This window comes from Capricornis sumatraensis, chromosome 2, assembly GCF_032405125.1.
Source record: "Capricornis sumatraensis isolate serow.1 chromosome 2, serow.2, whole genome shotgun sequence".
Taxonomy (NCBI): Eukaryota; Metazoa; Chordata; class Mammalia; order Artiodactyla; family Bovidae; genus Capricornis; species Capricornis sumatraensis.
Window position 1 is genome coordinate 154,416,234 of NC_091070.1, and position 14,984 is coordinate 154,431,217.

A 14,984-nucleotide genomic window follows, 5' to 3' on the forward strand; every position below is an offset into this window, starting at 1 on the left:
GATCATTCCCATCTATTAAAAATTCTCTCCTTCTACTCAAAAATGATACACTGCACACTTAATTCCAAGGTGACTTCAACTTTGATACAGCCTTTGAAAGTGTAAAAGACAATTTCTAAGGATTTTCAAATATGTCCCCACTCAAGAAATCTCTTAAATTCACAAAACACTAGCTCTTATAGGAATAGTTTCATCTCCAGAGAATACAGACAGGTTTCCCACATGGGCCACGCACAGAAGTGAGAGCAAGCAGACTGTACCATCTGGACAGGCACGACACCTGCAATGGACTGGGCACAATGGACATTCCTAACGAAAGAGGTTACATGTGTTGGCTACGAGATCTGGAATTTTGTTCTAGCACTCTCAACACTACTGGATGGTGACCACCTGAACCAAGTAATTTACTTAAATCTAGTGTGCTGGGCAGATCTAGAACATTTGGATAACCTGGCATTAGGTTACCTAGGATTTCTGTCCTATCTGCTTCAAAAGACATCCAAGAATGGTGATTTCCTAATGTCTTCTCATTGAAGATATGTGAAATCTGCCAAGTGTGATGCTACACCACTGACATACTAAAGCTCAGTTCTAGGAGAAAGGCCTGTCTCTAAGACCCCACCTCTCTCTCCTTCCCCAAAACTAAATCTGTCACTAATTAAGTTATTTCAGGCATTCTAGCACAAAAAAAAAAAAAAAAAAAACTTAGCTTGAGTGGGAACAAACCTCATACATGGTTTTTGCCAATACCAGTTATTACCCTATTTACCTCTTCACAAATTTCAAAAGCAACTCTGATTTGGCAAGCTTCAGATTTGCAAAGAACATTAGCAATTCTCTTCCAGATGTCTAAATAGAATTACAAAGACCCCAGAGGATGAAGTACGGATTTCAGAAGCTTGCAACAGACTCAAATAATATCAAAAGGGCACTTCAGGTGCAAACATTAGCAACAACTGAACTCACTGTAGCTTGGTCACAAACACAGATTTCTCAGCTGCCCTAAGCTCGGGGTTCATCAATCCCTGGAATTCCCCTCCACCACCCAGAACTCCCAGCTTTCAAAAGGACAAGCAGCGCCAAACAAAGTACTGGGTTTCATGAAGTATTAATATTAAGTGACTACAAAGCTTTTGGCAGAGTCATCCTCCACTCCTCTCTCATATGATTAGAAAGCAGAATTAAGATTTTAAAATCTCAAAAGACTTGAAGACTGGACCAAAATAAATAGGACAGTACTGAACAGGGACAAAAACAAAACAATAAACACCCACTCAGCTTCTCTCTCTCTCTCACACACACACACACACACACACACACACTTGCACAATGAACACAGGATGCAACAGCTAATATGACAAATACCTGGAGTTCTGACTGTCCAGACCCTAAACACGAGTCTGTGCTGGGCCGTTTTGTAAGCTTAAGCTGCAAAAAGTAGATGTTTGTGCCTTGATCTCAGGAAACAGCTGTCCTACTATACTCTTTGTGGACCAGGTCAGGTCTCCATTACCACATTTAATTTCAGTCACCATAACTCTCCATAAAAGATGCTGACAAACTCAGGAGGCAGAAACCATGTCCCATGTAGGACTGTGAAAAGAATTAGGACTATTTTGCTTTGAGAAAAGTTAATCAGCTGGAGTGGCAAGAAGGAAACATTATTCTGTCTTTGCGCCTTCGCAGGACTGTCTGAGGAGGTAGGTCATTCCAGAGGAATGGAATCAACAGAACAAAGTTTCAGGGAGGCAGTCATCAGCTAATGAGCATACACACAGTCCAAAGGTATGATGGCATGTCATTGTAAGTAGAGAGGTCCCTGTATCTGGGGGTGTTTAAACAGATGCTGCCTCACAAGTGTAAGAGTTTACTGAAGAAGTTGGACCAAGACTTCTCTAAAATGCCTAGTCTAATTCTGTGACTTCCCCATCTGCCAGGATCTCTCAAAAATGCCTTTTTCTCTGATTAGAATTTGCCCAGATTCTAATCCCTTCAGGCCTGAGTGTAGCAGAAGTCCCCTCGACTGGCTTCCCAACTCACGGTCCTTCCTCACCTTTCAAAACCAGCTTCCTCCGAGGCCTGTTCTGAGATGTCACTTCACAGTGGCTTCTACCTTCCCTATCTAGGCAGAGTTTCTCAACTTTGGCACTACTGACGTTTTGGACGGGATTGTTCTTTGTAGGGGGGAACATCCTGCACACTGCAGGATGTTTAGCAAGATTCAGGGTCTCTGCTCACTAGCTGTCAGCAATGCCTGCCTCCTAGCTAGGACAAGCAAAAATACAACTGTGTCCGGATATCCCAAATGTCTGCTGGGAGGCAAAGTAACCCCCTGTTGAGAACCACGCTTCTTGAAGCAAATAACACCACTGACTTGTGGTTCAAGTCTTCCACTAACTACATCCTCTCTACCTCCCTCCATCAGACATGTTCTCTGTCCCAGCCAGGCAAACCTATTTTTGACCCATGACACACCTAAAAGCTTCCCCTAACACATGTGCTCTCCCTCTTCCACAATACACAAACACTCCCAGCTGGCTCCATCCCCGTATTCCTTGGCCTCCTAGACAAATGCAATCCCTTGCTTCTGGTGGTGGTCTCACATGGACTGTCTTACTTGCTTTCTATTAGTACAAGAATCCTCTCCTTCTTGACTAAGGCACCCTAACACCCACTCAAGTTCTCTGCTTCCTGCTGGTACTCAATAAATACTGGCCGGACTTTTCAGAATGTCAGTATCAGCCCCAATGATACATGAAGAACAGGTGAAATCCCTTACCAACTAGCATTTCAAGAACATATGTGATCAGGAGCACACGGGTTTGACAAAACTTTCATGCTTTCACAGTCAGTGCCAATTTAATACCTACAGTACTGAGACTGAATCAAGTCTGACTTCCAAAATACAGCTATCAAAATAATTTTACTATTGGGACATTAAAGACACAGCAAACTTTTTAAAAATAAAAAAAGTTCTGAACAATGTAAAAACTAGGGGGGAAGGTCAAGTTTTGACCAAGTTTTTAAAATTCTGTAAACCTTGGCCGAAAGAGAAAGATAGGAATATGGCTCAATACTCTAACGGTTGCATCATACACCACTCCACAGGATCATTAAGAGAATGGGGGACTGGGTCATGTAAGGACAGCTTCCTCTCCAACTTTCTAATGTGTCAGGTTTTAATCAACAAAGTACACACTCAGACGCCCTCAATAGAAATGAGACAAATCTAAGATAAAATGTTCAAATATATAAATAAACCATGCCAATTCAAGATTTTGGATTGCTTTTTGCCCAGCTCCATGGATCACCTAATCATTTCATGGGCAGCTCCGTTACTAACCGACAGAGACCTAAGACTTTGTCGGCACCTTATTCTACCTGATTTTATCTCTGGATCCTTCCTATCCTGTTCTTGTATTCTAACAGGGTTTTAGTCAGTGGGTATAGAAGACAGGAAACGAGGATTCTCACCCTGCACTAGCTGATGGGAGGTGTCTGTCCAGTCTTAATGAGATGTAAAAATAAGTGCTGCCTGAAGACCCCATTTATTGGGTATGGTGAGAGTTCTTCCCACAGGTCTGTACCATGAAGAGGCCCCAGAGCCCAGGAGGGGAAGGTCTGAATCACAGTCACTCTTGGCACTTGGAAGCGCCCTTTGGTTGTTTGTGCGGTAAACAGCCCTCCCCAGAACTGCAGCCGGGAATTCCCTGGCTGCCCAGACTCTTCCGACCTCCAGCGCAGAACACATAATAGTTGCTCAACAAACGCAGCCGGACTAGAATTTTATTAGCAAAGCTGCTAAAGAAAGTTTCCAGAAGCCAGCTCTCTCTTTACTCCTGAATCTCTTTCAAAATATGTCCTCAAAGCCTTCTTTGCCCAACAAGACATATTTTTTTTCCTAAGTCAAGGAGAAGGAAAGGAGGAAATCTGCAAAACAGAAGTCCAAGGGGCTCAAGCTGGGCCCCATGGTCGGCTAGGACTCCCCAGTACCTATTCGCCCTCCTTCTGCCCACCTCCTGAGTACTCCACCCCTCTCACCTTTGCACTTTTTCTTTCCTGAAACCCCACCTCCCCACCTTCTGACACAGACACCCCAACTGCGTATCCAAGTGGGGCCGCACACCCCACCTCTCCAGCAGGGACCTACCTCTCCTCCCCTCGACCTGGGGCAGCTCTTCTTTACTGCAGCTGGCTTTTTAAGAAACTAAAAAAACTCATCTCTTTATCCGTGAGGGATACCCCCAAATAAAGGGGGAGAGAAACAGGAAGGCCCCTACGAACCCTCCAGTCAGCGGAGGTGTGATTCTCTGAGCAGCCACCCCCAATCCTCCTCCTGTCCAAGCCCCTGGAAGGGATTCGCGCAGAAGTCCGGCTCCCAAGTGCCCACGCTTCCAAACAAGCTAGAAGCGGATTATACCGGTACCCAACCCGGAGATGGCCCGCGGCGGGCTGGGTGCACCTGCGGGCCCCCGGCTCCCTCCCCCTCGCGCTGGGGGCGGGGCGCGCCCTCACTTCCCAGCCCAGCCCACCCCGCGCGGGAAGGAGGCGGGAGGGGAGGCGTTTCTGGAGAAGTTGAAGGGCTCACCTTCTGGGCAGCGGGCCAGCGAGGCCAGACACCAAACACCCACCTCCGGGAAGAGTCAGCGGAGCCGTAACCGGGTCTCCCCGCCCTTCCGATGGGGCGGAGGGAGGCGAGAGGAGGGAGCGCGCGTGGCGGGGAGCCGGAGAGAGGCGGTCGCAGGCCGGCACGGTCCTCTCACCGGGCCCACCCCGCGGCCCGGGCGCCCGCCGCTCAAATTGCCGAAAGCGGAACGATCTTCGGGGACCGAGGCTAGCGCTCGGCCAGGCCCGCTCGCCGCCCGCGTCCCCCAGCCCGCGAGGTCCCAGCCACAGCCTCCGCTCGGGCCGCGGCGCCGCGGGGCAGGTCGCCGGCGCCGGGGTGGCGCGTGTCGGCTGCGGCGCGGCTCCACTGGCACAATCCCCGGGCCCTGCCCGGGAGAGGCGCGCACCAACCTTGGGGGGCAGCCCGGGCAGCTTTGGCCGCCTAGCCCCGGCTTAGGCGGAGGCGGGAGGTGGCGGCATCACCTGCGGCGTGCGGCTACTGCTGCTCCCGGACGCGCCGGGGCGGCGGAGGCGCGCGGCGCCCTGCACCCTGCTCCCGCGGCCCCGCCCGCGGCTGCCACCTCGAAGCGCGGCGGAGGAGCCGGGGCACCACGGGCGGCGGCAGCGGCGGCGACGGGAGCAGCAGCACATGACTCTGTAACGGGGGGAATTAGACAAAGCGTAACATGGACTCCGGGCCCGTGCAGGCGCTGCAGCTTCGGGACCAACCGCAGCCGGCGAGCGCCGCCACTGGCTCGGCCGCAGCCAATGGGGGCGGGCCCGGGCCTCCATGTGATGGCGAGCTCTCTTCCCCCGCGGCTCTCCGGTGCCTGCCGGGGGTCGGGGCGCTTCCGCCGCCGTGCGGGCTGACTGGAGGGGAGGGGTGGCGAGTTCGGTGGCCCGGGGTCGGGCACTGGCGGCGGGAGGCGGCGGCACCGCGCGCAGGTGCACCCGGCGGGGTCGGGGCGGCTGCCGGAGCTCGCCGTCCCCACAGCTGCTCATCAGTGAGATGCCCACCTGGGCCGGGCACGATGCCCGGCGGCCAGTGTCGCCAGGCTGGCGAGAGTCAATCTCAGGAACCTTCACCCTTCCTGGGGCTATCCTGTCAACTGGAACTCTGATAGTAAGACGGGTGTGGGGCTGGGGTATGCCATGAAATGGTAGAGGGAAATTTGCCGAAAAGTCATTTCAGCGGCTTCCAACTGTACTTACCTGGGATATAGGGCACACACAACTTTATCTTGGCGCGAATTGCGTCCCTGCCTAATTTGTTCTGTCTCTGCTATTAAAGATGCAAGAGAGAGTCACTTATTGTTTTTATCTGAGTCTGCTCTCCCCGATTCCCCCCACCCCATTCTTTTCTGCCAAAGATGTCTTGTGTCTGAAGCAGGCAGATGAAAGTTTGTCCTCCACTAAACCGTGTTCCCCAACCTGATAATTTTCCCTCTTGTTTTTGTTGCAAGATCAAAGTATATTTGAAGTCTTTTTCATGGGTGGGGAGAAGCAGGAATCAAGAAATAACGTCACGAGGGATGTTTGGAAGTGTTGGTGTTTAACATGGCAGATGGTTCCAGCCCAGTATCACAATATCTCCTTTTATCTGAATCTACCTGTTTCCATGAACAATGAGTCTATGTGCTCAGTCGTGTTTGACTCTGTGCACCACAATGGACTGTAGCCCACCAGGCTCCTCTGTCTATGGACTTCTACAGGCAAGAATACTAGAGTGGATTGCCATTTCCTTCTCCAGGGGATCTTCCTGACCCAGGGATCACACCTGTGTCTCCCGCATTGCAGGCAGATTCTTTACCCGCTGAGCCCCATGAAAAATGGGAAATCTCATCTCTTCTACCAAGATGTCTCCATGTCAGTGAATGTTCAATCAACGTTTCCTAAGCATCTAAACGTTCTTCATGAGCATGTTGCAAAAATGTTACAGGTACTCAGGAAGGTGGGAGTTCAGATACAGTGAGAAAGTAGAGATTCGTTTTTAGGGTTTCAGGGAAGACTTCAGAGACAAGGGAGTAGAACTGACCCTCAGAGAGTGAACACTTGTTCCCCTGACCCTGGAAGTAAAGAAGAGCAGCCCTGAGGTTGAGTATGAGCAGAGCTCCAGCACACACTCAAGGGACAGTCCTAGACTGCTTGCAGGATGACACTAGACTTTGAGCCCTTCTCACCTCTTGCTCTCTCACTCTCCCTGTCCTGGCCTTGGTGCCAGTAGCCTCTCCGGTCCACACACTGAGCCAAGAAGGAGGTGTGTAGGCAGGAGCTGTGTGTCCCGTGATCTAATTACAGTACCAGATTCGCTGATCTGGGAGGTTGGTGCTGTTTTAAAACTGTTAACATCTAGTGGTGTGATATTTTGATGGAAAACACCTCACTACTATGATTAATTTGGAATGTTTTGCTATTTGTAAAAACACTGTTCCACGTTTTGATCTTCCCTGAGTTTTAAAGTATGATTTTAGACTTGAGAGAACTGTGATTTCAAGAATGGGATAAATTGAGAAAGGAAAAAAGTAGTGCTCAAAAAACAAATGTAGAGAAACAGGCACGTATTCTCATAAATGTGAGTGTTAATTGAGTAAATCCATTTGGAGGACAATTTAGCAATTTTGGATGAAATTAATATGTGAGGGATTTTGTTTCACCTCTAGGAATTCCTACTTTGGCCATATGTGTGCAAAAATCATATATTGCAGAAGCATTTACAAGCGTGTAGAAAGCTGTATGTACAGGTATATTTATTGCAGTATTGTTTATGACAGGAAACAGAGAAGGGTGTGTGAGTTTAATAACAAAATCCCAGTAGGGGACTGGTTAAGAAAATTTAACCTGTTTTATAAAAATTAGAGACCTATTTGTACTAAAATGAAAGAATGTCCAAAATCTATACATGAAAAAATCAAGTTGCAGAACAATATGAAAAGTATGATACCATTTATAAGCATATTTTGTCAAAAATAGACATGTTATTAAATGTATGCTTAGGGCAAATCTGGTAGCATATATAACAAGCAGTTAACAGTGGTTATCTCTGGATGTGAGATTATCAGGGTCATTGCTTTCTGTTACAAGTTTCTCTGTGCTTGAATTGTTTTTATGTTGAGTACCTATTACCCTGTTAAGAAAATAATTAAAAAAATTAAAATTGCTAAGTCCTGTACCAATGACAAATAATGAGGACCACTCTGAGGATCTAGGAAGCAAAAATGTCAGCTTCCCCTAATCCCTAAGAAAAACAAACAAGTAGGAGGCAGCAAAGGAGGGTAACTAACTTGACTTTGGATTGCAAATGAAGAAATATGATAGAAGAGGCATCTGAGGCTGGTCAAGGCCTGTCAATAGGGATCAAGTGGGAGAAACACAATAAGGCCTCAAGGAAGTTCTAGTAAACAGCGACTTAACACTTACTGTCCTTTGTTGAGTTATGGTCACAAATTGGCAACTCTTTCAATACTTGTTAAATCTGTATCACACAGATCGTGACTACAGCCAACACAGTGCTTGTGATGGGCCAGGTGCTGCTCTGAGTACTGTACATATGTCCACTTTTAGTCCTTGCAGAAACCTTATGAGAGAAATACTATCCTCTTTTTTGTTTTTTGTTTTTGGAAGGGGGACTTACCAGCTGGCATTAGTGGTAAAGAACCTGCCTGTCAATGCAGGTAGACATAAGAGATGTGGGTTCGATCCCTGGGTTGGGAAGATCCCCTGGAGGAGTGCACAGCAGCACACTTTAGTATTCTTGCCTGGAGAATCCCGTGAACAGTCCATAGGGTCACACAGAGTCCAGCACAACTGAAGCAGCTAAGCACGCATCCTCATTTCTTAGAGAGGCCTGGAGGAGTTTATAAGCAGTGCAAGATCACACAGCCTTCAAGTGGCTTTACTAGATTTTTAAGCCCAGCGGTCTGGCTCTAGAGATACAAACAATACTGAAGACCATGTAAGATAAGGGTATTTATATGTGCGCCTTATTCTACCAAGTGTTGTAATTCCAAGTTGATTTGTGTTTAGTAGCATTTAGAGAAGGTAATGGCAACCTACTCCAGTGTTCTCACCCGGAGAATCCCTGGGATGGGAAAGCCTAGAGGGCTGCCGTCTATGGGGTCGCACAGAGTCGGACACGACTGAAGCGACTTAGCAGCAGCAGCAGCAGCATTTGGAATGCCCTAAGGCACTCAACAATACTGATTGAATGAGTGAATGAATAATTGAGTTTCCTCCTAAAGAAGAATGAGAACTCCTTGGAGGAGTGAGTTTTGCATTGTTCCCGTGTGTGTCACCTAGTGGTGTGCCCAACATGTGGTAAGCAATGTGAATTTCAGTAATCTGTAAACATGGTTTTGAAACGTTGTGCAGAAATCAACCTTTATAAATTGATCCCAAATACACCAGAGGAGCTTCTGAATCATATCATGATGGATTCCTCATAGAGTGAAGAATAGCCCCGAAGGGATGGAGCTAAATCTGCTTGTACCTGTATAACCATACACAAATAAATGGAGAATATATTTGCTTGGAAAGTGGCAGTAACGCTGGAGAGCTGCGGAATTTCAAATTATGTGAGTCTCTCTCTCTTTCTCTTGCCTCTCTTAGTTTCTGAAGGAGATAATAACACCTATATCCAGATAGTGTGAGACCAAGGATTCATTCACATATGGAAAGGGCTTAGCCAAGTGCTTAGAACATAGGTATTGTTCAGCAGATGTTACCTACTGTAAGTATGTCCACATATTGTAAGTGTGATCAGATTTCTGAGTCTATGGTGATTCTGTAAATACTACAGCTTATATAACCTGTGACACCTGGGAGCTCACATACATATAAGGCTTAGAAATTACATAGAGGACATTCCTGATGATCCAGCGATTAAGAATGTGCTTTGCATTGCAGGGGATTTGGGTTCCATCCCTGGTCAGGTAACAAATACCCACATGCCTGGGAGCAACTAAGCCCACAGGGCCACGACTAGGAAAGATCTAGGCCGCTGCAACAAAAGATCCCACATGATGCAATGTGTGGCATCTAAGACCTGAAGTAACCAAATAAATAATAATAAAATAAAATTGAAAAAATACATAGTCTGTGCTCAACCTAAGCACGTTATAAGCAGTAGACTTCTCATCTTCTCCTTTGCTACCTCCCACTAGCCTCTTTTATGTTTTACATGGGTTAAAACCGTTTCACTTCTTGGACTTATTTAAACTCTCAGCCTATTTGAAGGTAGGAGGCAAACTGTCTCCCTTCTTCTCAGCTAAGGAAATGGAAATGCTGGAGGCCAGACTAGAAACCAGGAGGTAAAGGGTGTAGAACAGCGTAGAGAAAATGGAACCAGTTAGGCTGTGTGGGGTAACTCTCCATGGGTCCTGGCGTAACATAAGGTCCAAAGGGGAAGGGGGATTGCCAGACTGCTATAGTTAGAAATAACATGGTGAAATTGAAACTAGAAAAACTCAGGGTGCATGTCTTAATCAACCGCAATGAGAAGAAAGAAATGGACCTCTGCCTTTTAAAATGGACTCATAGGCAGATTGAATCAGGAGTGCCTATCTGGTAAGCCAGTTTCTTCATTAGCAGCCCAGGACTAAGTGCTCCCTTCACTGGGGAAAAAAATTTTTTAAAGCAGAAAGAAACACCCAAATCAACCACTTGAGAATCTGTGCCCATATCCTCTGCCTTTCTGCCTGCTACTATTACAGATGAACTTACCCATGTTCTTTCAGAAAGCCAGTCCCTTCATTTTGCACTAGGTCTCATTCAATCTCAAATGATAACAGTAGCAATTGACCCCTGTCTGCTATAGCCTTGACTTTGCCTCCCTACTGAATGACTGCCATCACCATTTCTACCATCATTAGGAATAAAATTTCTCTTGACCCTTTCCCCACTCCAATTCTTGTTTCTCTTTTGCATCTAAACATCTCAAAAGAATTATTTATACTTATGATCTCTAATTCAGTTCTTTCCATTTTCTCTTCAACTCAATCTAATCAGGAGTTTACTCCCATTATTGCATCACTGAAATTGATTTTGCAAAGGACACTGACAACTGTCATTTTGCTAAATACAGTGATCCATTCTTGGTCCTTAATTGACCTCTCAGCATCACTGGACACCACTGACTACTCCATCCTCTTTGGTAAGCTACCTCCTCCTTCCTCCCAAAACACTGCACTCCCTCCAGGGAGTTCATCCAGTTTTAGAGCTTTGGATTCCCTCTCTATGCCAAGACCTTCACATTTACACATCCAGCATAGTTCTCTCTCCTTCACACCACGTTGTGTTTCTAACTGCTTACTTGATTTTCCCATTAGACCTCTAATAGAGCTTAAATTTGAGTTCAAAACCAAACTCTGATTTCCCCCTAAAACCTGTGAAACCCACTCAGATTTCCCAGTCTGAGTAAGTGGCAAGTCCAACGTTCCACTTCCTCGGGCTAAAAGCCTCTAAGTCATCTTTGACTCATCTCTCACAAACAATGTCAAAACTGTAGGAAGTCCTGTTGACTTTACCTTCTAAATACACACCCTTCAATGCCGCACTTTGGTTTCATCCACCATCCTCTCTCTCCTGGCCTAACTCAAGAGCCGCTTCACTAGTCTTAGTGCTTCCGTTTCACTCTCCTGTCCCATCCCTCCCTTACAGGCTATTCTCCATGGCGGCCAAAGTAATCCTTTAACCATGTAAGTCTAGTCACCTCATTCCTTTGCCCTATGGTAGATAGCTCTCCATTTTACTCACTGCTGCTGCTCAGTCGTGTCCGGCTCTGTGTGACCCCATAGACAGCAGCCCACCAGGCTCCCCCATCCCTGGGATTCTCCAGGCAAGAACACTGGAGTGGGGTGCCATTTCCTTCTCCAATGCATGAAGGTGAAGAGTGAGAGTGAAGTCGCTCAGTTGTGTCTGACCCTCAGCAACCCCAGGGACTGCAGCCTACCAGGCTCCTCCGTCCATGGGATTTTCCAGGCAAGAGTACTGGAGTGGGTTGCCATTGCCTTCTCCGATTTTACTCACAGTAAAGCCCAAATCCTTACAGTGGTTTGCAAGGTTCTTGATCTGCATCCCCTAAACACAACCACATCTAAAAATTAAAATTCCCTTCCTACTTCATTCCTCTTACCTTGCTTTATTACTTTCCTCTGAGGATTCATCATGTATATATATCATATATACATATATATATATTTAGTATCTGTCTCTTCTAGCCTATAAGCCCTTTTTATGATCAACTTTATTTGCTAGTGTATTTTTAGTTGGCTGTGTTTCATGGCAGGTGGGATCTTAGTTCTTCCAACAGGGGTTGAACCTGTGCTCTTGCAATGGAAGCATGGAGACCCAACCGCTGAACCACCAGGGAATTTTCAGAATATAAGCCCTTTAAAGACAGAAAGTTTTTTGTATCGTGCTCACTGCCATATCCCAGATATTTAGAATAGTGTCTGACACATAGTAGGTAATGTTTTAATAAATGAATGAATTTATTACAGATTTTTAATCAATATAAGTATGGGGAAAATTTTCCTAGGAAGAGAGTTTTTTCATATCATGCTGTTCTCTATTTGTCAATTTGTTAATATGAACGAAAGGCATTAATATTCAGAGTCTCCAAATCCAAATCATTTACTAAAACTAAACCTTGTAGTGTGTGTGGCAAAATATTCGTAGAAAATATTACCTTTTTGTTAGTTCTCTAGCAAACAGGAAGAGGAAAACAAGCTGATCTGATTCAACAACAACAAAAAATTGCAAAATAATAATTCCAAAGTCCTAAATTATAGTCTTACTAAGGAAAATATTTAAGCGAAGTAACACAGTAGTGAAAAGAATGTTAGAGAAAATTAAACATTCACTTCCTCCTAACGTATTACTTACTTCATCTCTATCCTGTTGTGTAGGAAAGTGGCTGTGTAGTCTAATCTGGCTAAGAGAAAAAGTTTAAGTGAAAGAAAAGAGCATTGATGTGACATAAAATAACAAGTGGGGGCCTTCGTGACAGTTTTGGCAGTTGAAAGTTGAAATGACACAAAAATCCTGAGAAAGAGCCCTGTGAAAAGGAATCAGGCAAGACTGCAAAACAAAACAGAACCAGTTCCCAGAGCAAACTGATTTATATGGTCATTTGAAAAGAAGAAGGAAGAATGATTGCCATTTCCAAGTGGTGAGTTGAATGTTTAAAAACCCACACAGAAACTACCCCACCAGGACCAGGACCCCATGTGGGATGTCTGCTTAGAGCTGTGTCGCAGGAAGAGACAATGAACATAGCAAGAGACCTGGCCTGTCAAGATGAGGCTGAGCAGGGCTCGGGCTAGAGAGAGGAATGTGAGCTCAGGAATAGAGAAGCCAGCCTGGGGGTTTTCTTACTCAAGGGTGAAATGCTAACATTCTGGGTTTAAAAGATTATTATGTCCGATTACATCTGAAACTTCATCTTACAGCTCTTCAAAACAGTATGGCCCGGGAATAACTTAAAGTGGAGGATGGAGGTAGTCACAAAACTAAAAGTCCCCTGTATCCTGTGGTGAGGGGCTCCCTGGCAGTGTGGCAGAGGAGGCAACCATCCTGGCTTCTGTCCTGATCACTCTCCCAGCCCAGGCAGGACACATGAGCCAAAGGCAAGCTAAGACCTTGAGCCTAAGTCTAAATCTGTGTCTGAATCCCTGAGACTAGGTGACTAGGGACCTCTCATTCCCTCATCGCCCCTGGAAGTCTATCTCCAGGTTGCTAATAGTTCCTCTTGCCACTTCCCTCCCTGATTTTCGCCTCATCTCCTAAAATCTCTGGGCTTCCTTGGTGGGTTAGCGGTAAAGAATCCATCTGCAATGCAGGAGACTCAGGTTCCATCCCTAGGTCGAGAAGATCCCCTGGAGGAGGAAATTACAACCCACTCCAGTATTCTTGCCTAGGAAAGCCCATGGACAGAGGAGCCTGGTGGAATACAGTCCATGGGGTCACGAGGAGTTGGACCTGACTTAGTGACTGAACCACCACCACCACCACCACCTAAAATCTCTCTTTCTCATGCACTGAGAGTTCTGTGGGTAACCATGTTTGTCCCCCTTCTATTTTTGTGATGCCTATGGACCCATAGCCTGCAGATGTTTTAACTGCAGAATGTTTTCTAAATTTTTTTTCAATTGTTAATATTTAATAATCAGGAAATGTCACATAAATATCCAGATTTCCAACACTTTTGACAACTAGAACAACCAAACCTTGCTTAATTTCTGCACAGCAAGCTTGTGCTGGGCTGAGCTGCTGCTGTCCCCTTCCAGCTGCTTCTCACTCTGCAGTTCACAAGCAGCCAGGCCACTCCTGATAGTCTTGGGTGATGGCATGGGGATGGGAAGTGGGGGAAGGGTGCTGTTGCCCTTTATTATTTTGTGCGTGTTGTTTTATCTATAACAGAGGGAAAGTTCTCTGTGTGTGTGCTCCTGCTAAGTTGCTTCAGTCATGTCCAACTCTTTGTGACCCTATGGACTGTAGCCCACCAGGCTCCCCTGTCTATGGGATTCTCCAGGCAAGAATACTGGAATGGATGGATTGTCATACCCTCCTCTAGGGGATCTTCCTGACCCAGGGATCGAACCAGAGTCTCTTGCATTGGCAGGCAGGTTCTTTACCACTAGTGCCACCTGGAAAGCCCAAAGTTCTCTGTACCACATCTTAATATTTTCTCCAAAAGTGCTTCATGTACCTTATACCAGACCCACATTTAAAGTACCTATCTACTTGCTCTAGTCTCTCGAGGCTGTGATCCATGGTTTACATTATCTGGCTATACGCCCAGGTATTCAACTAGGAAACCTCTAAATAGAATTCAACAATGAGGTGATGGCATGCTTTATGCCCCAAACAATCCAAGGCAGTATGTAATCATTGGGTGGCTAGGCTAAGGACACGCTTTCAACCAGTTCTCTGAGAGGCATACCTTACAAATCACTATAAAGCAATTTTTCATAGGAGTGTGATCCTAAGGCAATTCTGTGAGGTATGACTCACTATCCCCCTTTTAATAAATGCAAAAACCAAGACAGAAAAGTAAAGGGGTTTTCCCTAACCACACAGCTCCTAAGCGCTAGGAGCCCAGCCCGGGTTTGTCAGGCAGGCCCAGTGCTCTTTACAGCTGCTGCCTCACGGCTGCTGCACATCATCGTGGAAGATCAGTGTGCTCTGATTGGGAGAAATCTCTAGGATGCTCTTTACCATCAACTCAATAACATGTTTCAATGCCTCACAGCCCAGCTAGCGAGGAAAAATCGTGGAATCATCTTTGACTTATACCCCTCCAGCCCCCATATCTTTCCAGGTAAATGGCCTTGTCTATTTTGCTTTTAAAATAAGTATTCTACCAAAATGTTTCTTTCTAT

At 46.0% G+C, this 14,984-nt stretch overlaps 1 protein-coding gene across 1 annotated transcript in view; it reads right to left on the minus strand.

The window, feature by feature from the left end:
* Positions 1 to 5,047, minus strand: part of LRRC8D (leucine rich repeat containing 8 VRAC subunit D) — a 131,793-nt gene extending 126,746 nt beyond the window's left edge. The window contains exon 1 of the mRNA XM_068964416.1: positions 5,017 to 5,047. The gene's annotated coding sequence lies outside the window, so the exon portion shown is untranslated. The remainder of the gene's footprint in view (positions 1 to 5,016) is intronic.
* Positions 5,048 to 14,984: the final 9,937 nt, after the last annotated feature.